We start from the raw sequence: 27,713 nt of genomic DNA, 5'->3' as shown, positions 1-27,713 counted from the left end.
TAGAGTAGAACAACATTACTATACAATTAACATTAATATGCAAAAATCATTTATCCCATTGGCATTCCAAACAATGTGCCTTATACACTTAGAAACCCTGCCTCAGCTACCTAGGAGAAATTTTTCTGATAGGAGTAGACACACAAATAAGCACATGACACACTTACAAACATCAATATATGCACATGCCTGGTCAAACTGATAACACCTCTGAAGTAGACACTTTCATAAGAATGGAGCAAGTTTGATAGCAAAGCCATAGAAAACCAAGAATCTGACAGATTCATTCGGTACTAAACCTTTTGACAATGGAAAGTATTTTTAAAACTGAAAATTGGGTGGCTGAAGAGCTATCAACATGGGAGCATTTGAGTTTGCTACTTGTGCATTTTTTATATATGCTATTAAAAGCTTTTTTAAAAAAAGGCACCAATTTTTGATCAAACCATTTTAAACGCAAATGTTGACTTAGAATGCCTTTTTTTTTTTAAGCCCCTCTCAGCTCCCTTCCTGTTTGTTACATCTGCACACACATGGCTTCTTAGGAGATAGTTCATTTTGTTCTGTGGTCCATTCATTCACTTAAGAAATATTTACTGAAGGCTCCCTGTTTAATACATTTTATTGTATCTGTACATGTGTAATGTACATTTTACCAGGGAGGAGATGGTCAATAATAAGTAAAAAATTAATAGGTAAGTAAGCATATGAATAGATAATAGGGTAATTTAAGAGAGTGGTAAGTACAATAAGCAAACTAGAACAGTTTTCTTCTAGAAATTTTTTAGTTTTTATTTTTACATTTAAATATTTGATCCATTTTGAGTTAATTTTAGTATACCCTGTGAGGTAGAAATGGATCAAATTTCTTTTTCTTTTTTTGCATATGGATATCTAATTGATCCATTATCACTTGTTGAAAAGACAATCTTGCACTAAACTGCCTTTGGAAATATGTCAAAAGTTTGTTTTCCAAGAAAATACAATATCCAATATAAAAAATTCAGTGGGTGAGCTGAATAGCAAAATGAAGTGGCAGATGAAAGAATCTTTGAATTTGAAGACAGAACAATAAAAGTAATTCAATCTAAACAACACAGAGAAAAAAAAATGAAACAGTCTCAGACACCTTTGGGGCTACAGACAAAAGATCTAACATTTATGTTGCCAGAATCCAGGGAGAGAAGAAAGAAAGCAGGACTAAAAAAATCCTTGAAAATTTAATGGCTGCACGTTTCCAAATTTGGGGGAAAAACATAAACCTACAGATTCAAGAAGCTAAGAAATTTCCAAAGAGTATGAATTCAAATAAATCACATCAAGACACATCTAAGGCAAAATCCCAAAAGCTGAAGACAAAGAAAGAAGTCCTAAAAGTAGCAAGCAAGAAATGCCATTTTACCCATATGGAAAATACATAAAATAAAATAACAGATTTTTTTCATCAGAAATCATGGAGGTCAAAACCAGATGACAGAACATTTTTCCAGTGTTGAAAGATCTGTTAAACCAAAGTCCTATATCCAGCAAAAGTATTCTTTGAAAATTAAGGAGAAATCAGAACATTCTTAGATGAAGGAAAATTAAGAGAATCTGTTGCCAGAATGGTTAAAGAAAGTTCTCTAGTAGAATGATTAAAGAAAGTTCTCTAAACAGAAGGAAATGATTAAATAATGAATCTTGTGACACTAAGAAGGAAGGAAGGCAGGAAGGCAGGAAGGAAGGAAGGAAATGATTAGCAAAAAAAAACGTACAATAGACTTTCCTTCATCTTTTGAGTTTTCTAAATTATATTTGTTGTTTGAAGCAAAAATTGTAACACTGATGTAGTTCCAAATACATGTAGAAGAACTAAAGGCAATTATAATATAAAGGAGAAAGTAAAAAGACATAAAGGGAGGTAAGATTTCTATACTTCATTCACACTGGTTAAATGATAACATCAACAGAATGTAGTAAGTTATGTGTATATAATTCCTAGAGCAACCACGAAAAAAGTTATACAAAGAGGGACTGCCTGGGTGGTTCAGTTGGTGGAATATACAAATCTTGATCTCAGGATTGTGTGTACAAATTGGGTGTAGAGATTACTTTAAAAATGTTTTAAAATCTATATAAAAAGATACATTCAAATACACTGTAGGTAAACCAAAAGGATTTCTAAAAACTGTTCCAAGTAACCCACAAGAAACCAGGAAAAAGAAAACAGAGACACAAACAAAAACAGAAAGAACCAATACAAAATAAAAACAAATAGCAGGTTTAATCTCTAAGATATCAATAATTGCAATAAATTAAAATGGTCTAAATACTAAAATTAAATGACAGAGATTGACAGGATAGATCTTAAAACATGACCAAACTATATGCTATGCACAAAAAATTCATTTCAAATATAAAGATATAGAAAAGTCAAAAGCGAAATGCTCAAAAAAGATATATTATGCAAGCATTAATTAAAGAAAAGCAAGATTTACTATTTAATATCATGTAAAATAGATTTCAGAGCAAAGAAAATTACCAGAGGCAGAAAGGGACATTATATAATAGCAGAAGAGCCAATACACCAAAAAGACATAGCAATCCTAAACATGTGTATGCACCAAACAGAGCTGCAAATTATGTGTAGTAAAAGCTGACAAATTGAAAAATTAAATAAGCAAATCTCTGACTATAGTCAGAATCTTCAACAGTCCTCTCAACAACTGATAGAACTCAACAGAAAATCAGCAAATAAAAAGGATGAAAAAGAAATGCAATGAACACACCTATATATATATATATGATGTTGATAGCTTAAATGAAATAGATTAATTCTTCCAAAAAAAACAATAACAAAAAACCAACAAAGCATTCAAACAATCTACCACAACTCACCCAATATTAAATAGCCCTACAACTATTAAGAAGATTAAATTCATAATTTAAAAACTCTCAAAAAAGAAATCTCCAGTCCCAGATTATTTCACTGGAAAAATTTAACAAGCATTTAAAGAAGAATAAATGCCAATTCTGTACACTGTATTCTGAAAATAAAAGAGCACACACTATTTTTAGGAAGCTAGTATTATCTTGATACCAAAAACAGAGATATTTCCTTCAGGAATAGAGATGCAATTCAGCAATATGGAAAGATAATCATAAACAGTGATCACATGGGATTTATTCAGGGATGCAAGGCTGGTTTAATACTGAAACATCAATCAATTTAATTTACTATATTAATAGGTTGGGAAAAAGTCATAATTCTATCAATCAATGCAGAAAAAAACATCTGCCAAGTTCAACATCCCTATGTTTTAAAAACTCTCAGAAAAATAGGAATAGAAGGCAACATCTTCAACTTAAAGGGCATCTACAGAAAACCTACAGTCAATTCTCCCCTGAACTAACACATAAGTTTGATACAATTCTTATTAAAATCCCAGGAAGATTTTTTTGTAGACATAGACAAGATTATTCAAAAATGTATATGGAAGAGCACAGGAAGTAAATTAGCTAAAATAATTTTGAAAAAAAAAAACCCAAAGTGGAAGGAATCAGTCTACCCAATACTATGATTTATTATGTACGACTAATCAAGACTGTGTGGTACCGGTGGGGGTGCGGACACACAGATCAATAAAACAGAAAACAAATCCCAGAACCCAGCTCCACTGACTTGATGAAGGCAATTCAACGGAGCAAATGGTGCTTGAGCAAATTTTTATCCACAGGGGGAAAAATAAGTCTCAACCTAAGTCTCATACCTAATATGAAATTTAACTCAAAATGAATTACAGAATTAAATGTTAAACACATTTTGGACCTTCAGACATTCCCACAATACTCTACTCCCTGACCTTTCACAACTGACACTTGCTTATCTTTAAATACCAGCTTAAATACCATTGCCTAGAGGGACTTCCACCAATTTATTTAACTGAAACCTTCTCCCCATCCTCAATGATTTCTGCCGTAACACTATGCTCATTTTACTTAGAGCCCTTATCTCTTAATTTATTATTACATAATTTTATTAAATGTATTTACGTGTTTACTGTTTGATTCTCCCATCAGGCTCTAAGCTCCACATGTCTATTTTATAAAGCAATGTGCCCTAATCGTCTAGCGTGATATCTGAAATATGGTAGATTTTCTGAGAAATATCTGTAGAGAAAATAAATCTGTCTTGAAGGCCAAGGGAAGCTTGTAAAATAGGGCTCCTGATGTCTTTCATCATATCCAGAAGTCTGATTGTGGGGAAAGAACCCTGAGGTTTTAAAACGGGCTTAATGCCTAGCTCCTCCACTTAACAGTTCGGTTAGCTAGACTAGATGAGTAAATCATTTAAACTCTCAGCCCCCAAGGGTTGTTGTAGGTAGTGAATCAAATCACAAATTTAAAATCTACATAGTAGGCATTGGATAAAATATTGCCTCTTTTCTTGAGATGAGTTGACCTCTTTTTGACCCTAAATTAATGAATATCTAAGCAAAATTCTTTAAATTCCTGCAATCGCTTGGACTTCACATAACAGTTTCACTGGAGAACATCTGTGGTTATTTGCAAAGGAGAATTATTAGCCCCAGAACAGAACTAAAAAGAATGACTTTCCCTAAATTACATGATACTTTATAGGAATAAGGAAGATAAGAATTTTTAATGACCCACCTCTCTTTAAATTATACACATTTTTGTCTTCAACACAGCAGTTTTAGTTTCTTACATCTATCTTGGGGAGAGTGGTAACCAAGGTTAGGTCAAGGAAGATACTGTCCAACAACGCCAGATTTCTCCTGCCCCCCACCAAAAAAAAAAAAAAAGTGTAAGAGTAAAGTATGCCCTTGACGTATCTTTATAGCCTTAAAAATTCTTAGGATTTCATTCCTCCCAGATGATTCTATTTTAAAGAAAATAATAGTAGCTTTTGAAACTAAGAAAATAAAAGGGGGGGGGCGGCTTTCATGAACCATCCCTGATCTGTGATCTGTTCCACAGAAGGTCACTGCTGTCGTTGGACGAAGGGCGGGCCTCATTCTATTTGCTCAATGCCGTACACCTAGGGCTTGAGGACGTATCGTATCAACCATTTGGTAGGCAATTGACAAATATTTGTTGGATGAATGAATGAGTGAATGGAAAGCAAACCTGGGTTGCAAGAGCACACTGTGAACTCAGTAGAGACCTGGAATGTCCCATTCAGAAGAGACAATTCCAACCTTCTCGGTTAGACTATTCTAACCCTCTCATCCAGCATTTCATCTACTCTTCCACGTATGATAGATCTGAAAAGCAGACTCTGTTTAAAAATTTTACAGATGTGAGACGCCGACTTCAGGCAGGCCATTTCACCCGCATCCCATTCTAATCACTAGTATATATTTTCTTCCAAGGAACTAAAGTCTGCCCTCCCTTAACATCCATCCATAGTCCCTAGTTCTCGTCTTTCATCTAAGAACAGCCACCAAAAGCTTTGAAGAGAGTCATAACACCCCTGCTCTTCTGAAGTTAATACAAACTCCCGGCTAAAAAATGTGCAGAGACATTTTTCCAAAGAAGACAACCAGATGGCCAACAGACACATGAAAAGATGCTCAACACCCCTCATCATCAGGCACATACAAATCAAAACTACAATTAAATATCACCTCATCCCTGTCAGAATGGCTAAAATCAACAACACAAGAAACAACAGGTGTTGTTGTTGCAGAGAAAGGGGAACCCTCTTACACTGTTGGTGGGACTGCAACTGGTGCAGCCACTCTGGAAAACAGGACGGAGGGTCCTCAAGAAGTTAAAAGTAGAACTACTTGACAATTAACAATGGCACTAGCAGGTATTTACCCAAAGGACACCAAAATACTGATCCAAAGGGACACACACACCTGATATTTACAGCAGCATTATCAACAATTGCCAAATTATGGAAAGAGCCCAAATATCTATCAACTGGTGAGTAGATAAAGAAGAGGTGATACACACACACACACACACACACAGAGGAGTATCAGCCATCAACAAAATGAAATCTTGCTATTTGCAAGAACATGGATGGATCTACGGGGCCTTACAGAAGTAAAATAAGTCAATCAGAGACAAATACCATAACTATCGTACATATGTTACAATTAATGAGCCAATATTTTTTTTTAAAGATTTTGTTTATTTATTCATGAGAGACACAGAAAGAGAGAGGCAGAGACACAAGCAGAGAGAGAAGCAGGCTCATCAGGGAGCCTGATGTGGGACTCGATCCCAGGACTCCAAGACCACGCATGGGCCAAAGGCAGGCACTAGACCGTTGTTGAGCCATCCAGGGATCCCCTGAGCCAATATTTATACACTATCACTAACCAAAGTTTATACTTTTTCTTTTAGATTGCCCTAGCATTTTACCTAATGTTCTTTTTCTTTTCCAGGATCTCACCCAGAATATTGCTTTAAATATAATTGTCATGTCTTCTTAGCATCCTCTCGGCTATGACAGATTCTCAGCCTCTCCTTATTTTTGATGACCTTGATCTTTCTGAGGAGTATTGATCAACTACTTTGCAGATGTCCCTCAAATGGAATTTATCTGGCACTGATAGTCATAATTGCCCTGGGGTTACTGGTTCGGGGGATTAAGATCACAGGGTTAAGACGTCCTCGCGTCACATTAAGGGTACACGCTATCAACAAGACTTACTACTTCCTTACCTGGCTGATGTTCAACTCCACACATGGCTGATTTAGTATTTCTCAGGTGTCTCCACTCAAAATTACTCTTGTTTTCTTCCCTTGTGCTCTTGGAAAGAAGGCACTCTGCACATCCACACTTAAGGAGAGTTACGCTCCACCTCTATGAGAGTGAAGTATCTATGGAAATTATTTGGATCTCTTCTCCATAGATTTGGCTCTTCTCCCTCATTTACGTATTTGATCACTTACTTATATTGCTATGGACTTGTAGCTATTTATTTTATACCTACATTATAATCCAATATTTTCTATTGCTTGTTGTTCTCTGCTTTGGACATCAGGAACTCTTTCAGTTGGCTCTTGATCCTTTTGACAAACCCCAATGATTATGGCTTGTTTTTGTCTTTGTTTTTGCTTCCCAAATTTCTGGTACTAGATGTTCCAGGTTCATCTTGTGTATATCCTTCCTCAGTGCTAAAATCAGCCACTTCTCTAATTCATCCTGGTTCCTCTTGGTAGAGAATGGTAGTGGAAACCAGAATCTGGGTGATAGACGTGCCACTGCTCATGGGGTGCTGTTGCCTCTAGACTTTCTCTGCATACTAAGCAAAGAAATATGTATATGTATATCCTAACTGGGACACATACATTATCTAAAAGTGTTTCTACATGTAGCCACCGATATCAATACTAAGCCAATCATAAGTTAACAATGATGTCTCCAATTCGGATCCATTATCTCATGTACCATGGTAGGCTCTTCCCACACTTGTATGTCAATTCGCATCCCAATCGTGAGAAACCCAGCTACAGTCATACACTATTTCCTTATTTCCTTAATTTTTCTACCCCAGTATAAATGTATGGCTGTACCTCTGGGATTTTTTTTCATATCATAGATTGCACTCAATACTAAAGTTACGTTAAGTCAGCACCCTTCCTCCCTACCCCTTCGGTGAGGTTGTTTCATAATTCGGAATACAATCAGATTATTTTGCCACATTCTGCATCTACCATGAGATCTCCCAACATCCTAAATGATTTTTAAATTTGCATACACTAAGGTTTCACTAATATCCAGTCAAGTTCTATGGGTTTTGACAAGTGCATGGTGTCATGTGTCCATTACAACATCATACAGAATAGTTTCACCACCTCAAAAAAAAAAAAAATCCCCTCTACTTGATTCATTCCCTTTATTCTCCCCACCCAGACTCCTGGCAAACAATGATCGTTTGTACCACTTCTATAGTTTTGCCCTCTCCAGATTATCATATACAGTCATACAGTGTGTAGCCTTTCCGGGCTATTTTCTTTCATTTAGCAATAAGTGCTTAATTCTTATTCATAATGTATTGTTGCCTGTTCACTCATTTCTTATCATTCAGTCCTATTCTACTGTATGAATATATCCCAATCATCTTACCATTTACACGTGAAAGACGTCTTAGTTGTTTCCAGTTTCTGATGATAATGAATAAATCGGCTACAAACATTACATGTAGGCTTTCGTGTGGACGTAGGCTTTCAAATCATTTGGGTAAATATCTAGGTACGTGCCTGCTAATCCTCGATCATATGGTGAGACTGTGTGTTGCTTTATAAAACGCTGCCTATCTTCTAAAGTGACCACACCACTTTGCATTCCCACCAGCAACTAAGAGAGTTCCGGTAGCCCTGTATTCTCACTGGCAATTGATATGGCCTGGTTTCTGACTTTTCACCATTTCAATATGTGTGTCCGCTACCCAATTTTTAACACAACATTTTTGGTTGCTATTCCATTAACGGACTGCTTAGGCAACTGGCATAAATTGAATAGCCACAGCTAGTTACCTTTAGTTAGTTCCACCTCATATATGAGGAGGCACGTCCGTATGAGGGGGGTTATTGCGCCTGACAGTTGAGTCTCTGGAGCACCAACAATCCTCATTGTTGCACTCAGAAATATTATGTTATATGATAGAGAATAGGAAATCCATTTGACTTTTTCCTATGTCATAACCAATTACCAAATCATTTCTCTACAAATTTGTATATCCATTTCAATTACCGATTTGTTTAAATTTGGGTTTGTTTCTGGGCTCTCTGATTTTGTGTGTGTGTCTATTTGTCTGTTGTTGTACTACTACATTGTCTTGTTACTATGGATTTTGTATTTTGTCTTAATACGTGGACCTGGTTTCTCCAATCTATTTTATCCTTATTTTTCAAAATCTTATCCATTTGAGGAGGTTTTTTTCTGTATACAATTTTAAAGTAATTTTCTAAGCCACCTTTCCCCAAAAATTTTGCTGGAATTTTCGTTAGAATTGCTTTGAATCTATTAATTAATGTGAAAGAAATTTACATGTTTACAATGCAAAATTATCTCATTCATGGATATAATATTTTCCACCATTTGATTTTTGTTTTAGGTACTTTAAAGCAATGTTAGCATTTTTTTTTCACAAATCTCTTTGCACACTTTCTTAGACAATCCCTACAATTTTTGTTGCTTGTACAAACGGTATTTACTCTATATTCCCTGATTTGTTATGGATGAATCCTGTTGATTTTTATTGCTGATCTTAGATCCAGCATTTTTTTTGCATTGTATTAAGGTTTATATATAAATTATCATACTATCCTAAATAATAAAAAATCTGTCTCTTCCTTTCCAATCATTATACTTCATGTGTCTTTTTCTTATGTTATTGCTTTGGTCATGACCAGTAGTAGGTTGACCAACTGTCCCAGTTTGCCTGTGTCTAGGTGGGCTTCTAGGACATGGGACTTACTGCTGACTGTCCCTGTCAAATCACCAAGATTTTCTGGGGTTGAAGAGTTTCCCAGGATGCGGTGTTAAATTGAGGAAAGTCCCAGGCAAACCAGAATGACTTGATCACCTTGCCTGTAGGAACTGGCTGAATGGTAGCAAGAAGAGTAGAAATCATTGTCTTGTACTTTACATTAAAGCTAATATGGCTAATTATTTCCATTTAATACGTTGTACTCTATAGGATTCTTTTAATAGCTGTTATTAAGAAAACTAATTTCTATTGCTTCTTTTCTAATCATTTTAAAGATAAATAATTGTTAACATTTATCCAGTTCCTTTCTTTACCTGTCAAGAGAATAGATTTTGCTTTGTGTTGAATCATGCAAGCATTTTAGAGGACACATTAGCTATTATATCATAATACAGTTGTAATGCACTGCTGTATTTGCTTAGCTAATATTTTCTTTGGATATTTACATCAGTATTCAAAAGTGGAATTGGCCTATAAACTTAATTCCTCAAACTTTCTCTTCTTTTTTCTATTGTTCTATAATAACATGGATAAGAAAGAAATTATCTAATCCTTGAGAGTTTGATTGAATACATATATAAAACTATCTGGAATTCTGGGGCAAGGGAAATTTTGAAAGCCTTTTTCAATCACTTTAGTGGTTATTAATCTATTTTAGTTTTCCCTTAATTTTATCTTTTTTTACCATTTGAGGGGAACTTATCTCTTATATCAAAGTTTTCAAATTTATTCAATATCATTTGCATAATATATTTATTGTCCCACTTTTGATATGTAATTGACATATAACACTGTGTAAAGTGTACAACGTGTTGGTTTAATATACTTTTATATTGCTCTATTATTATCACTGTAGTGTCAGTTAACATCTTCACCATGTCACTTAATTATGATTTCATTTTTGTAGTAGGAACATTTAAGATCTATTCTTTTAGCAACCTTTAAGTATATAATACTATTGTTAATTTTAACCACAATGTTGTGCATTAGGTCCCCAGAACCTACTCATCTTCTAAGTTTATACTCTTTGACCAACACTTCCCCAATTCCCCCACCAGTTAGCCCCTGGTAACCACCATTCTACTCTCGGTTTCTACTCATTCAACTTTTTTAGGTTCCCATATAAGTGATATCATAAAGTGTTCACTTTATCCCCCACCTCATCTTTTTTTTAAGTGAGCCCCACGCAGGGCCTGAACTCACGACCCTGTGATCAAGACGTGAGCTGAGATCAGGAGTCAGCTGCCCCTAAACTGAGCCACCCAGGCGCCCCTAAAGTATCTGTTTTAAACATGCCTTAGGCATATGTTTATTTCTAACTTTTTGCTCCAAATTTTATTTAAATCGTATCATTTTTCTTTATAGGTCTTGCCATTGGTTTGTCTACCTTTTTAAAAAAAGATTTTATTTATCTATTTATGAGAGACACAGACGGAGAGAGAGGCAGAGACACAGGCAGAGGGAGAAGCAGGCTCCCCGCAGGGAGCCCGACATGGGACTGGATCCCGGGTCTCCAGGATCAGGCCCTGAGCCGAAGGCGGCACTAAACCGCTAGGCCCCCCAGGCTGCCCTCTACCTGTCTTTATAAAGAACAAGTTTTGACAATTGTGGATCCTCCCTAACCTTCATGTGATCTCGTTTTATCCAGTTCTATGTTTACTTTTATTATTCCTTTCCTCTTGTTTCTTAGGATTTACTTGTTACTCTCTACCTCACTTCTTCATTTGAACACTGAGCGAATTTATTTCAATAGCTCTTCTCTGATAAATATTCCAAGTTTATTATTAATTTCCTTCTAACATGCATCCCACAGGTGGTGACACGCACAGGCTGCTTTCACTGCCATTTGGCCTAAATATTTTATAGTTTCCCTGATTTTCTCTTTTTACCAAGGATATTTTAATAATATAAATAGTATTTTGGTATGCTTTCTAGACTTTAGACTTTGTTTTTGATTCCTGGCTTTCTTAAATTACGGCTGGATTTCATGTCCTGAATGATACTGATTTTTTGGAATTTATTAAGGCTGTCTTGTACAATGTACTTAATGAGACCTTGATATACTTCATAATAATTTTAAATAACAATTAAAATAAATCATAGGTTCAAAGTTATCTTCCATCAACAATTTGAAGTTATTATTGTCTTCTTGCATCCAGTGCTACTGCTGAAAAGACTGATGGTGTCACTGACTCTCTAGGTGCCTGGTTTTTCCTTTCTGGAGCATTTAGAAGATTTTGTTGTCTCTTAACATCCTCAATTATCATGATAATGGGTGTAGGTGTAGCATTTTCTTTCTTATCAATTCTATCAGTGCTCTGTGATTCCTTTCCACCTAAGGATTCATATCTTTGTCCATTTCTGGGAAGCTCTTATTCATTATTTCTCCTGCTAATTTATCTCCTGAACCTATTCTTTGCTCTCCTTTTGAAAGTCCTTTCAGTTTTCCTTGATACTTCTAATTCTGTCCTCCCTCTTAATCTTTCTTTTATTCTTTCCACTTACTTAGCATTTCCTCACATCTTTCAGCAGAATTCTTCAGCTTGGTCACACAGCTTACTTGGTTTTTCTTCAGCCGTATATATATTCTATTGTTCAACACATCCATGCAGTAGTTTAGCTTAACAATTTTATTTTCAGATCTAACTCTTTTAGTTGCTTCTTCATAATTATCTGACCTATTTTATGTTTCCTACGTTCTCCTTTATCTCTCTGACAAAAAAGAGCATGTTTATTTTAAATTCTTGCTCTATGTGTTTCATTAATCCTACATCCTCTTTTATGCATGTTCTATTTGTGCCTTTCCTTCCTATGGCATGTTCTCCTTAAATCTCAGGTTTCTTCATGATTTTATTTCTTATTCTCTTAGACTGAGGCACGCATTGTCTACTGTCTCCCTCCAAGTAGGAGTAAGATTCTGGATGCTAGACTGAGAAATCAGGGTTAGGACCCTCTAGAGGGTTAATATATTCGTCATTTTTCGCACATATCAAGAAGCCTTAACATCTGTTTCCGGGAACTACAGATTTAGAAGGCTCATAGGATTTTAACTTAGCTTATTTTGGCTGAAATGACCTGCAAGATAAATGAGAACTAGAACAGCCTACCTGAAGAATCTTAGGAAATCAAATGAACTCATATTTTTAATTCTTATCCCCTTCTTTGATAGCTTCAGTTTTAAGATTGGTTCCAAATGAACGTATTCTATGAATGCTAACACTAGCATGTGGCAAATATAATTAATTGAATTTGATTATAAAAAGGCCTGGGGAACCTGGATGGCTCAGTCAGCTAAGCATCCGACTCTTGATTTTGGCTCAGGTCATGATCTCAGGGTGGTAAGATCAAGCCCCATGTCGGACTCCATACTGGGCATGAGCCTGCTTAAGATTCTCTCCCTCCCTCTCCAGCTGTCTCCTCCACCCCATTTGTACTCTCTCAAAAATAAATATAAATAAATAAATAAATAAATAAATAAATAAAGTCTACCTTACATATAATATATATATATATATATATATATCTTCCTAAATATTTCCCAGACCCAATCCCAATTTTTAAGAGGAAATATAAAAACATTTTTCCCTAATCAACAATAGGAGACATGTTAAAGCATGGTCTAACAGGTGGGAAAAAAACCTCCCTAGGCCAAACAAGAGGTATAGGCTCTGATCATCTATAAAAATTGGTTACCTAAAAAAAAAAAAAAAAAAAAAAAATTGGTTACCTGCCATGATACAACTTTCACAGAAGGAAGAAATGGAAGGACAGTAATATAATTATTAACATCAGACATCTGACTAGGGCAACTATACCACTCAATTTCCTGTCAGTAAAGCAATAGTAATACTTGATCCACATATAGCCCCGTATTAACAGTAAAACAGCCACTTGGGAAGGGAATAAATTTCATGGGGCATTTAAGGGCAGAGGCATTGTCAGTGAGCTGAAGTTTCAATGCTGATACTTCACAGGTTTATGGCCTTGGAAAAGCAACTTCATTCCGTTTGTTTTTATTTCTTTGTCTATAAAATAGAATTGATAACAGCACTTACCCCTATAGGGATGTTGGAGGAATTCAAGCAGGGAGTGTATGTAAAATAGTACATGACATATGGCACCACCCCCAAAACATCACTGATTATTATCTTGAGTGAACATGAATATCAAGTGGGATGTACAGACTTTTTAAAAATAGTTGCTCCTGGTCAAAGATTATTAGGGTTCAAGCAGCTCAGAGAATATTTCTTTCCTTTAAGCAATTAAGCATTTTAACTCAGAGGCAGTAGATAAAATACAATTCAAAGTTGATTCAGAGCCCAGGAGAGTGATATGGTCACACTGAACACACGTAAACAAGCATGAAACAGTCTGAAAAGCAAAATCTCAACTCCTATAAACTTGGAAAAAGAGTTGATAGCATGACCCAGGAAGCACCTTTGGAATGTTTACTTTAATATAATTTGACTTAGCACTTCACCTGGGATTTATTCTTATATCTTCAAAATTATGACACTACAGAGAAAAAATAATCCAGATATTTTACAGTAGGATGTAATCTCTGATATAAGTAGTGGCCAGTTCAGTAAAAGCTTATAAAATCTCAACAGTATCAACCCAGAATAAACATCAAAGGAAACTGACACTGGACAAAGAAGCAGGAATTCACCTTAACAACTCCTAAGAGTTTCATCCATATTTTACATTAAGGATTGGTTTATGGGACGCCTGGGTAGCTCAGCGGTTGAGCGTCTACCTTCAGCTCAGGCGTGATCCCGGGTCTGGATCCCCTGTGAGAAGCCTGCTTCTCCCAACTCCTAGCCACAGTCCTTTCAGGAATGCGCAAGAAATTCAAGGCTAAGCTCATCAGTGCATTGCCTTCTCCTGGCAAAGAGCTAGGTCCCAGATCATGGGACCTATGCTGATCCAATGAGAATGCCCCAAAGTTTGTCTGTAAGTGCCGGAGTATAGACTTTCCTTCCCACGGTTGTAGTTGAGGGCACAGTGTGCAACAATGGCAGCCCTTGCTTCTATCGTGGACAGAGCCATATGGGGTCAAAGCCACACAAGCTAGAGGTCAGAGCCCGGGAGCGTGCCAAAAGGCAGAGCTGGAGACCTAGTGGAAAATGAGATCCATAAATGGTCTCTGGTCAATCCTACTTCTGCACTGTTCAGTTACAGGGGCCAGTAAGGTTCCCTCTCTTACTTAAGCCATTAGGCCAAATGTTGTCTCATCTCCAGCTGAAATATTTCTGTCTCGTAGACTACTACGCTCCAATATGCCTAAAAGGCCACCGTTTCTGGAGAGATGATAGAGGATCTAATGATTGCCCAGTGAGGAGAGACTGGTATCAGCAACAAGACCATAGAGCTGGTGTTACTTAGGATCAAGTACATATAAATATTTACACATACATTTGCATATTGTCCATATGATTATTTATCAATTAATATATAGCCCAGTCAGGAGTATGACCAGTTACTTTGAATCAGGGTATGTTATTGTCTTTGTAAAATTTTGATTTCAAACGTTCTTTGCTGTACTGGTCACCGGACTTGAGAGGATCCCATTGACCTCAGCAGCATAGAACACAGTGGTCAGAGAGGACGGACCTGGGAAGCAGCCCTCCTTCCATGTCAGCTCTGCTCTGCACACATGCAGGGGAGGGGAGCAAGCCCTTGAAGACAGAACTCTCAAAGGAACAATGGTCACTTAGTATGCCCTGAGCACCATCACCATGGACACTAAGATCAGGACAGAGCCTTAAAGCAAAAGCACGTCTCTCTCAGGAGTAGGATTCTAAAATGAACCTGAAAGGTAAAAACCGCATGTAATAAAAACTCTGCTTGAAAAATCTCTTAAGGGGCCCCTGGGTGGCTCAGTCAGTTGGGCATCTGGCTTCAGCTCAGGTCATGATCTAGGGATCACGGGATCAAGTCTGCATAGAGCTCCACGTCGGGCTCCACACTCAGCGGGGAGTCTGCGTGTCCTTTTCCCTCTGCCTCTCCCCCAGCTCGTGCCTCTCTGCCTCTCTCTCAAATAAATAAATAAAATATATTTTTTTAAAAAACCCTCTTAAATTGCCAATAAAACAGAGTATACACTGTTGTGAGTGTTTAACTTAGCATAATAACAAGGAATATGTCACAAAATACAAGTCCATGGGATTTTTTATTTTACCAAACACAACTGACTTAGAGTAAGTCCAATGCAGCCCCACCAGATATACCTACACGTATACATTCTTTCACACAGATTGTATGGCAGGTGGGTGGTCAGCGAAATGCTATAGATACACAGACAGATGTGGATACAGTCACCCTTGACTTCGCTCTTTCTCTTACAACCTATGCATGAAGTGTCAGCAAATTCTTTCAGTTTTACCTTCCATTTTTACCATCCATGACGGGCTCAAGCCACAGTGATCACTCACCTTGAGCATCCACCTAGTAGTCTCTGAGCTCTACTCCTGACTCCCTCCGTCTATTCTCACACAGCAGCCAGTGGCCCTGGTAAAGGGGAACCAGACCACTCCTCTGCTCAAAATGTCCCAATCACTCCCATTCTAGGGAAATCAGCAAATTCCCTACAAAGACCTACAGAACCTGGCTTGACCCAGTATCTCATTTGCTGTGTCACTGCATCTCCCTCACGGGGCCTTGGCTTACTCTGCGGCAGCCCCTCCAGGGCCACCAAGCACATTCTCAATATCATGGCCTTGACCTTGCTTTTCTTCCTGCCTAGAATGCTCATCCCTCAAATGCCCACAATACTTATTCCCTCATTTCTTCAGGCCTTTATTCACATGCTACCTTCCTACAGAAGGTACCTTCCCTACGCAAAGTCTCTAAAATATCAACCCGCCCATCCGCCTCCTTAGCACTTACCACTACAAAACGTAATAGAGATCTTCTTTTATAAATAACATAGTTGTAATATTATATTATATATATTTATATGTTAGAGGAGTCTCGCTGCTCCTCTAACATATAAAGCTCATAGGTGGGTAGATTATTTCTAATCTTTTTGCTTGTGGTGAAACCCCCAGCACTTAAATAATGCCTGGATCATAGTCAACGATCATGAAATATTTGTGGAATGAATGAATAAACGAATGCATACAGATGAGCCATATTGACTTAAGTCAATGTAAAGATGAGAAAGGGTTCATTGGTAGGGATCAAGCCGGTCCTATAGGTTGTTCACCAGTTTGTGGGGTGATACAAGTTGCATAGTTTAAATGAAACCATACAAACGTGAAGAGTAGATAGGAATTCCTATGCTCATTTTTAATTACTCTTAACCAGATGAAAGGATTTGTGAGTGTAGTTAAAATCCCAAAAAGACTGATTCTGAGTTCATCACAAGGGGAGTTATCTAGGTGGGTGTGACTGAATCAGGGGAGAGTCCTTACAAGAGAGGCTGGGTCCTTCCTCAGGGGAGCGATTCTTCTAGCTGGCCTGGGGGAGTAGAGGAGGCCCACCCAGCTGGGGCCCACCTGTCGGCACCCTCCAAGACCTGAGGGCAGCTCCAGGCTACACACAGCCAAATTGGACCCCTCGGTTATAAGCCACGAGGAAGTGAATTCTTCCAACAACCTAAAAGAGACGAGAAGCAGAGCCTTCCTCCCGGAAGCCTCCGCATGACAAGGCAGCCCGACTCACACCTTGACTGAGGCCTCGTGAGAATGAGCAGAAGCCCCAGCTAGGCTGCGCCCAGACTTCTGATCCCGTGGAAACTTCCAGATAAGACATGTGGACTGTTCTAAGCAACTGATCTGTGGCAATTTATGGCAAAAATAAACTCGTTCCGGGGGCTCAGGGAACAATTCCAATCTAGAACTGACCTTGGGGTCCCCTTGTCACTTGCCTACACCTTCCTTTACTTGTTGTTGGTTGCAGAAAGTCCTTGATTTTGATTATGCACTTGTTCAAAGTAGTCTTTGGGGTCTGAGTCTACCCTAAATTATTTCTGCCGGAAGCACCTGCCTTCTTCCAGTTGGTACTACTTAGAGCTGGTTACCTGCTTTACTTGGGAACAAAAATGGCTTTAGGAACCAGGACTCTACTTCATGAATCCTAGCCACCTACATTGTTTCAATCTGATTTTTTTTTTTTCCTTTCTGGCGTTAGCAATATCAGTACACCTGCTGCGGTTAGAGGAAGGGGCTTTCATCCTCCTCGCCCGGGAGAATCCCTGGTTGGGAGTCAGCGCTGAGAACAAATGCACCAGCGCACAGAATCCGGGGTCTATGATGCTTCCTCCGCAAGATCCGTCCCCCTTCCTCCTGGTGCTGAAATAGCCCGGGGGCATCGCCATGTAAGAAACACATTTCCCAATGTAATCCCAGTCTTATCAAAAGCGGCCTCATTTCACCTTCTCCTCCTCTGTTTTTCTTCTCCTTTCTCTGACTGTGCCCTGAAGACATCTCGGAGGCAGAGAGAGGAAGAAAAGAAGGGAAAGGGGGGATAGAGGGACGATGGAAGGAAAGCAGGAGGGAGGGAGGGACGTTGAATAAAGCCACTTTGTTATCCACGGTGCTTAATATTTTTATGTAATAATTCCATCTGATCTTCCAAAGATTAGATGGAGAGGCTAGGAGAGGTTGAACAAATTATCCAGAGTTATAATGAGATTAGTAGTTCCAGAGGCGTCTCCACGAGTTTTCTCCAAAAGTAAACTGTGTTTTGAATTGTTTTCACTGTGTGTGTTGTTTGGTTGGTGGCTTTGGTTTATTTTAGGCAATTATCATATGTGATGAGGCTATGCGTGTTTCAAAAATCCTTATTAAATTCCAAGAAAGAAAACGTGTTAAAATCATAGAAATTGATATACACAATTAGCTAATCTCTGAGAAAAAAAAAGTATTTAGTGCAGCACTACATAATGAATGTGCTATCTGCAATAACCTAATATTAACCAATTTTAAATAAGCATAATACTTCTAGTATTTTCTTCCTATCTCTAGGTTAAAAGTCATTACCACAGTACCAGGCTCTTCTGTTTTGCGCATATTATCAGATGTTTACTACAAAATGCAAGCTGTTTCAAGTTGTCTCCTGTGGCTAAAGCTAAAATCCAGGAAACAAGACAACAAAGCAAAAACCAGAGAAGATATCACGTTGCCATTAAAAGTCTGTTCCAGGGCAGCCCTGGTGGCACAGCGGTTTAGCGCTGCCTGCAGCCCGGGGTGTGATCCTGGAGACCCGGGATCGAGTCCCACGTCGGGCTCCCTGCACGGAGCCCGCTTCTCCCTCTGCCTGTGTCTCTGCCTCTCTCTCTCTCTCTCTGTGTCTCTCATGAATAAAAAAATAAAAAATAAAATAATTTTAAAAAAATAAAATCTTTTTAAATAAAATAAAAATAAAATAAAATAAAATAAAATAATAAAATAAAAGTCTGTTCCAGTAAAGCTTCGGGAGGAATAGACTGATGACAGTTTTTCGATGTTATGTTTCTAATGAAACGTCAGAAGGAAGTTCATTGCATCATAACTTAGGGAAAGGAAGATGTTTTCACTGAAAAAAAGCTGGATTTTTAAATGGACTTTGATTGCTAGTCCAGTAATTGTCAGAGCTTCCGTGAGTAAAGGAGAGAAGATTAATCCAGACCACGAAGGTAGCCAATACCTACCTCACTGACCTCGAAGAAGGAAGAGGCAAAGGCAAAAGACCCCTGGTTCTTGATTTCAAGGGAGTTTTCCGGCATCCGTGGCCAGAAAAATCCTGCGCCCCAACCGCTGAGAGGACACGTGTTACAGTGGCAAAGTGCTCAGACTAGGCCCCAGGCCTGCCTGCCTTCCAGCACAGCTCTGCGTGTCCTCTTACCACACATCTTCTGGCTCCTTCTCGCATTTCCTCTTTCCTCGTCTAGACAATGGAAGTAATGGTCATGCTTACTCACAGCGTGGCTTTGAGCATCGAGGAGACGATACCTGCAGTTAATTCAGAACAGTGCCTGGCACATAATGAGTGCGATAAATGGTCATTGTTGCCTGTGCTATTACTAATTAGCAAAAGCGACCCAGCACGTTCCCAGCAAAGCGGTGGCACGTTGGGGATCTAGAACCATACAATCTGGCTTCGAATCCTAGTCCCAGCACTTGCTAGTGGGCGATATGTAATCTTGAACTCTCTGTGCCTCAGTTCCTCACCTTTAAAATGATAATAATACTAGCAAGTACCTCACGGAAATAAGTCAATATTTATAAAGTACTTAGAACAGTACCTGGAATAATAGGGCTGATTATATTCAAAAAGTAAGTAAGTAATCCAAACTAGACTCACCCAAGTGCTGAAGCAGGAGGTCTGCTCTGACCAAATGGCGCCAGTCGCCAGCGCATTTAAGACTGGCCTCTGTGTGTGAACGTTCTCAAGGAAAACGCTTAAGACCTAGAACAAATTTGTTTCCAAAGCACAGGTCTCCGGTCCTACACTAACATTACTCCGGTTCCAAAGACTAGACATAAACTCCGAGATGCTTATTCTGATGCTCTTCCTTCTCAGCAACTTGTCTCCACGTAATAATTAGCACCTAATTTCCTCCTACATGAAAGCAGACTTTCAGACTTCCTGAACTCATTCCTGAAACACGGCCAAAGACGTCAATTCACATGCAGTATTCTCCTAGGTTCCTCTTTTTATTTCAATTAGAGAAACGTGGATATACAAAGGAAAAATCCAAAAGAGAATGATGAAAATGGAGGGGGATGGAGACTTTTTTAAGATTCATCTTACACATCTTCTTTTATAGAAAATAGCGTGTAATTCCCCAGGATAAAAGAGGCGCTCCCCTTGGTGACAGCATACTATTTGGGGAAAGCTCTCAATGGTAAGCTATTCCACTGTTTTATAATCATGCGTAATATAGATTGTGCTGCAGTCACAAAATAAATCCAAATTCCAGTGGTTTAACGCAACAAAGTTTCCTTTCTCATTCAAGTCACAATCCAGTAGAAGTTGGGTGGATCTCTCGGAAAGCTCATTTCCAGGCAGTGACTCAGAGATCCAGGCTCTTCCTATCCTGTGAGTTCATCGTCACAGCGGACATACTGAACCGTAAAGAGACCTGTGTTTTCAGACTAGGCCTAGAATCTCTTCCGTCAACATTCCATTGGCAGGAGCTCACCATATGATCCCCTCGACAGCAGAAAAGAAGCTGGGATGCGTAGTTTTCCTGAGCCCCCAGGAAGCAGAAACGGAAATGGGAAATGTTGACCATCTAGCCAGTCTCTGCCACCGCGGCTGTTTTACTCACTTGACTCTGAACAATTTGGACAGACGCTTCTCATCAATCCCACCAACATATCATCACTAATAGTTGTGGGTGCCAATAAGTATTAGTTCCATAAGTTAAGAGAAAAACACCCCATCTGTAGTCCTGCCTTTTGGATGAGTTTACCTTTTGGGCTGTTCGTTACTAAAATCTCGGAGAATTTGTGTATTGCGATAGAAGGGATAACTCCCTTCTGATTACAGCTTTCTTAACTGTTCAGCCTGGGACGATGGCTGCCCCGTCGGCTTGGCCATGTCTTGGCTGGTGTACGAAGCGGGGCTGGAGTAAGTCATGAAGGCCAAGTCACGAACGAAGCAACCGTCATGTGCCATGAGGCAAAACGAAGCACCAGCAGGTTATACAAACGTGGGCTGGAACCAAGAGCGAAGTCTTTCTGGATGTCAGGTAATAGACAACAACACCGTGCCTGGGTAAAGAGCAGGGGTGGTGCGCTCTGTGGAGTCCTTCTGATGTCGAAAGAAGAAAGGACTGGAAGGGAAGGTGCGGGACACTCATCAGGATGAGAACGTGATCTGATCAAATAGCTTCTCTTGGTCATGGTTGTTGTTCCCGCAGGGTGGCAGCCGGGCGTGCCCCATTTGACCTCTAAACCAAAACGTAACCATATCTGACATGCGTTGACAAAACCAGAAACCTTCCTTGTTTAGCAGTATATTTTTCTTGCCTGGCTTATCATCAAAAAAAAAAAAATAAATAAATAAATAAATAAATAAATAAATAAGGACCCGAAACATTCACTATGACGTATCTTCTACTTGAGTCTCTTCCTCCATATACTTCTCTATGGTCCAGCTCTGCACCCAAGGGGAGGAAATGGAAACAGACATGTTGTCTCTGTCCTCAAGTATGTCGTCAGCTCATCAGCGAGAGGAGGGATTGGGTGATATTACTCACTAGGCCACTTGGGCCCAAACACATATAATTAACCGTGTGTATAAGTCAAGGCGGATCCCTTAATCTTTTTGAACCTCAATGTCCTAATCAACAAAATGAGAACACTGAACCAGATGACTTGCAAACGCCTTTCTCAGTCCAAGGTTCGAGGATGCCATGCTCTGTGATCGACCAAGACGTGATCACCAGTTTCAGAATTCTGTTTAGGCACAGCAGGTCCAAAAGAGCTCGTTCCTAAAACAGCGAGAGGAATTCCTACGGCAGATACCGGAGTCCGTTTAACAGAAATGTTTGGTAGCTCGTGTCTGACTCATCCTTAAAAGGGCAGCAACTCCTTCAAAACGGCAAACAAAACACCTTTGCCGGGACAGAACCTCCGCATTTACAGTCCTGAGGAGTTTGCACAGGTGCGAGGCCGCTTGGTGTTCTGCGCAGCTCACGACTCCCCGAGCGCCCGCCCGGTGACGCGGGGCCTGCGCTGGTCCTCTCACGTCCTCGGCGAGATGACCTTACGTATGTGTTTGGCTTTCTCTTCCGTTCCGAAAATGTCTGCAAACGTCGGTAAACCTTCAGTCCTTACAAAACGGGAAAATGGGGCATTCAAGAGGGAGGATCACGCAGACCTGAACTGCACCCCCAGCCTGCTACCATGGCACACGTGTGGTGCGTATCCAAGGATGGCCACTGGATTCGCTCATTTGTTCTTGTTTTAAGGGAGAGGATCCTGTCCTGAGGTTTTGGAGCGGAACCACACTAACCGAGTCTGGTTCCACACGGCCACTACCCGGCACGGACTGGGACAGGGTATCTGCCTGAGTCTTTTCCCTTCTCTGTCACCCTCCACCCCTCACTGATCCTTCTTTCGACGATTGAATTGAAAAACACTCCTTCGCTTTATTCTGATTAGCGTTCTGGGAGGATGCTCGGGATCGTTTACCGTAGATTATAGCCCTGAAAATGTTATTAGACTAAATGGTCATAATCCGCCCAACACGATCTGGTTACTTGCGGTCCGGGCTCTTGGGATTCAGCATTCAGGTCTCTCCGCTCACCTAGAGAGTAAATATCTTCAATAGTGAAGTGTGGCCACATTATCAATAACTTGGCCACGACATTGCTTTGAAAGTGGCAAATTCTTTCAACCCCCACCCATAATCCATTTTATAATAATCTGCATGTTTCCACTTTGAAGACTGCAATAATACTTACTTAATAACGACTTTCTGTTCTGTTAAAATTAATGACGCGCAAACTTGCAGAAACAAGTCAACCTTAGGGAGGCAAAGCCATTGAGAGAGAGAGCAGGGCGTACACTCGGGACGGAACGATGTTTTACATGTTTCCCAAAGTTGAAAACAGGAGCGTGCAGCCCTTTCTCCCAACAGTAGAGGCATCTCCCACATGCAGAGGCCGACGGCTCCCCGTCCAGCCATCTGTACGCCTGACCCCGAGCACCGCGACCTGACCGCCAAGGAGAATGAATGCTACCGAGTCATTTTTAGTCAAGGAAACTGCCAATTATAAGGCGCTTCGTAGTAGTAGAAGCTTCAGCAGAGGCTGGGGCCGCAGTCGCGGGCAGGCGGCCCAGCACAGAGCTCGGGAAGCCTGCGACCCCGCCGGCGCCCAGGTCAAGGTGCACGGTGCCAGGGTCTCCGCACGGTCCTGCGGGCTGGCCCTGCGGGGCACGGGGCACTGGTTTGCCGGATTAGATGAGCACTGGGTGTTATTCTGTATGTTGACAAATTGAACACCAATAAAAAAATAAATTCATTAAAAAAAAAAAGAAAATTCACTCTGACCGTAAAACACAGTGTCCAAGTCACAATGGGACGAGTGGGTGTAAAATTTCTGATTTCTTGCAGGCCGGCTTCTCCTCCCGCCGTTCAGACACGTGCAGAGACCTCCCTGGAAACTGGACACGGCCTGGGTACTGAAGGGGCGACACCCGGAGACCCACTAGGGGAGCAGCCCCACCGTCCACCCCTCGCTGTGAATCGCGGGGGGGCACCTGGGGACGGGACGAAGACCACAGAATCCCTCGGGGAGGCCGGGGGCTGCCAGGAGTGTGCAGAGGAGACACTGGGGTGGGGGGAGATGAGCTGTTTGGGGAGCATCTCTCGCCTCCTGGCGGACACAGAAAAATGCAAGCAGGAGTCGGGGGTCCCTAAAGGGTGTCCCTCAGCTGTTGAGCCGCCCTGCTTGGGTCCCGCTGGCGCTCTGGGGACGAGCCCTGCACGACTGACCCAGCCAACCGGCTCAAGAAGTCTCCCAAGGTAACGGGGATTGTGGCTGGATTCATGGCCCGTGTCACCGGAGGAGACCGCCGGGGATGCTGCCTTTTGGGGGAAAGACACTGAAATGCATGGACGCACAGGGAGGATGACTCTGTGTGTGACACCCGGGCTGTGTTCTGGGCTCCCGTGACAACGCACCCCTTCCTCCAACACGCGCGGTACGTGTGGTCTGCAGGCGTGAACACACTTAGAGCAGCAGCATATCTGGGGAAGCTTGATTTTTTTTAAGATTTTGTATCGATGTCTGAAAAAAAAAAAGGTATGAGAAACACTTATCCTTGGCGATGACAATTTTGGGGGGAGATTTTTGTACATTTTTATTATGGTTTGATACTGACTTTCTTTTTGGATTCTCCGTAGGGAGGAAGTGCCAGCACAATCGGTTTCTTTCTCTTTTTTTTTTTGATATTTTATTTATTTATTCATGAGAGACACAGAGAGAGGCAGAAACAGAGGGAGAAGCAGCTCCCTGCGGGAAGCCCGACGGGGGACTCGATCTCGGGACCCCGGGGTCACGCCCTGAGCCGAGGGGGACGCTCAACCCCTGAGCCCCCCAGGCCGCCCAGCACAATCGGTCTCAGGCTCTAATCTTCCAATGTTTTTAACTTGGTCCTAATCTTTTTGTTTTCAGTTAAACGCCCCCAAAACTGATTCACCTACATTGACTCACCTTTTTAAACCCAGGCAATCAAAGTCAGAAACCTTGGAGAGGCCGGGAGGAGGGAGGGAGGGACCGAGGCACCGTGATGCTGTGGAAGGGACAGTAACCAGGTCGGAGGATCCTGACGTGCCCCGTGACCTCGGGCCGCTGCCTAAGTTCCCTGGGGCTCTGGTCTCCTCTGCGAGCCCGAGATGTCAGGGTGAAAACGGTGCTTTCAACCTTTTTTTCCAACACTCTGCACCTGGGCCCTGTCCCCCGAAACACGGCTCTGGAGAACCATCCCTGTCGTGGCCCGAAAGGCCCGAAGGGACACGGACACAGGACACGGCCAGCTGGGAGCCTCCGAGCGCTCCCCGGGTGCTCTCGTGTCCCCGGCCCACGGCCAGTGGCTGCACCTGTGGCCCAGACCCTCTTGCGACGCGGCAAGTCCTAGGCCGCAGGCCCGCGTCCTGGGGAGCCTCGTCGCCGCTAGTGAGGCCACCTCCATGCGTCACCGGGGGTGAGGCCCCCAGGTCTGGAGGCTTTGGGAGCCTTGCCCCGCGCGCAGATGCAGGAGCCGAGCTGCTGAGCGCTAGCTCCCGGGCTCCCTGCGAGGCCGGGCCCGACGGCTGGGCCTGCACGCGGTTGGTGCCCCCCCGGCCCTCGAGGCAGCTCCAGAGAGGGGTGGGTGTCCTGTCCCAACCCAGGGACCCCCGCTGTGATTGGGTCCAATACAAAACGGCTCAGTGAGAGCCCTTGAGGGCGACAGGCGCCCCCACTCATGCTTTACGTCCATAAACTCATTTAATGCTCCCCGAAGCCCCGAAACGAAGATATTGTGCCTTCCATTTGGCCCACGAGCCAGCGGGCCCCGAGCCCCGCGTTCCCCGAGCTGAGGCCTTCGGGTCCTGGGCCCGCGCATCATCGCCGCGCCGGCTCGGACTCGCCAGCTGTCCTGAGGGGCTCTGCGCGACCCTACAGGCTAAGCACAGAGCCACAGGGGCGGGAGGCCGAGGCCGGGGGTGGGGGGGGGGGAGAAGAGAAAGGCTGCAGAGCCTCGTGGGAGGGGTGGCAAGGAAGACCAGGATTCTGGTTCCTGCCCTCACCAGCCGGGCGATTCCTCAGTCGGCCTACTCCGTGCCTCAGTCTCCCTGAATACGGCACGACCTCGAGAGCGGGACTTTTGCAAGGATTTCTACAGCTGTCACAGCCGCAAGGGTTAATGCCCAGTGTCCCACGCCGGGCACCCAGCGTCGCCCACGCCGAAGCCAGACACTCTCTGGGTCCCTCGTGTAGATGCTGCTGCCTCTGCCGAGTGTAGAACCGCAGCGTTCAAGGTAAAGCAGTATGTTCAGCGCACGGATCACCCGGCACAAGGCTGTGTGCTGTCACCATGTGCTGTCACCATGGAGATGGTTTTGCCGTTCATCTTCAGGAGACGCGGCCCGTTCTCTAGGAGCCTTCCATGAGCCCCGTATCCTTGACTGGCGCTGACAGCAGCTCTCCCTTTGTTCTTTCAATTAAATTCAACAGCTTCCACGGAGCATCACCCGCCCCCCTCTCCTCCCAGCCCAAGCTCTCGCCGTGCCTAGCCTGGATCCTCCTCTTGGCCTCTTCCTCCCTCCCGTGCTGTCCCTGCGCCCTGTCGCTCACCTCCGCCGCGGGAGCCGCCCGAGCCTTCTACACCACGACCCGGGGCGTGTTGGCACGAGCGACCTCCGGCCAGACCGGAGCCCCCCCAAGCACTGCCGAAGCTCCTCGGCCCCCACAGCAGGCCCCCATTTCTGAGGCTGCCGCGTGAAAGCCTTCACGAGCTTTGGGCTGCTTTGCACCCCGGCCTCCCCTGCCTCTGCCTCTGCCTCTGCCTCCTTAGCCTCGAGCCTTTGGCCACCCCCGGCCGGCCTCGCTCTCCTGCACGGAGAGCCCCGTCTTCGCAGGATGCTCGCCCCGGACGCTCCCCCAGCACCTCACCGTGGCCCTTGCATTCAAGTATCTGCTTGTCCAGCGAGACCCGGCCGCAGCCCTGGGGACCCCGGGGTCCCTCTGTAGACCCCTCTCCCCAACCCCGTTGAATCCGGTTGCCTAGACACGCCCAGATCCCCGTGTGCTGACCTCAGTTCCTAGGCTTGCCGCGCTAACCTGTGACTTCTTTGAGGACAGAAGCCGTGTTTTTCGCCTCTTGTCTCCAGGACACGCTTGGCACGTAGTAGGCCCTGAGCTCTCCTACGCTGAACAAGTGGATGAAACTCCTTTGAGTTTGTTTTTTATTATTTGAGTATATTTAGGTTCGTTGAGGGGGGAACTCGTAAGGAACCCCACACCATGCTCCTCCCAAACGTCGGAAGCAGAGCGTTGTAGCTTCACGCTACTAAGCAAAGGAAGATGGTGAACTTTTCTTTTTTTTTTTTTTTCTTTTTCTTTTATGGTGAACTTTTCTTGCTTATCAAAACATCTGTAGGTTTGCATGCGGCACATGTCGATGACCGCGGTGGTAGGAAGAGGTCAGGCCCGCTCGTACACGGGAGACTGTAAGTGACCTCGTCTCGGCCAGACTATTACAGCAGAAGAGGACCAGGTGGAAAGTTAGATGTTTTTCTATGAAATTTGCATGTCAATAAATCTCACTAAAAAAAAAAAACATTAGATTTGAAGCAATAAACTTCTGGATTTGTAAGTGTTAATAATTTGTATAGTCTTGTAGACCTTTGATTTCTGTTACCTTCCCCCACCCTCGTGTTCGAAGCTCTACACAATGCGGGGACGGCCAGCATGCCAACAGGAGCATATGTGCTGCTAAATCCAACATATGGGGAGAGGTGAAAGAGGAACTTTAAAAATGATCAATTTATCATTTTTAGAATTTTTGAAGATGCGAGTCCTGGCACCTCGTTTCTCAACCCTTGCACGAGAAGCGTGCCCGCAAAGCTATATCTGTACGTGCAAAGGGGACGCACGAAGGATCAGACGTGCTGGGGTGGATCATCTGCTCAGGAGTTTGCTTTCAATTGTGCTGTCTGGTGGGAAGGGGAACGTGTTAAGGCAAGGGGTGGGGGGTGGATGGAGGACAGGCAACGGCGGTCGGCTGGGCCTGAGCATCACGGACCCAGTCCACACAGGGCTGCCTCCGTGTTCTC

Source organism: Nyctereutes procyonoides, unplaced genomic scaffold (genome assembly GCF_905146905.1).
Source record: "Nyctereutes procyonoides isolate TBG_1078 unplaced genomic scaffold, NYPRO_anot_genome, whole genome shotgun sequence".
NCBI classification, from domain to species: Eukaryota; Metazoa; Chordata; class Mammalia; order Carnivora; family Canidae; genus Nyctereutes; species Nyctereutes procyonoides.
The sequence above is the reverse complement of the archived record's forward strand: the minus strand, read 5'-3'. Positions refer to the sequence as shown.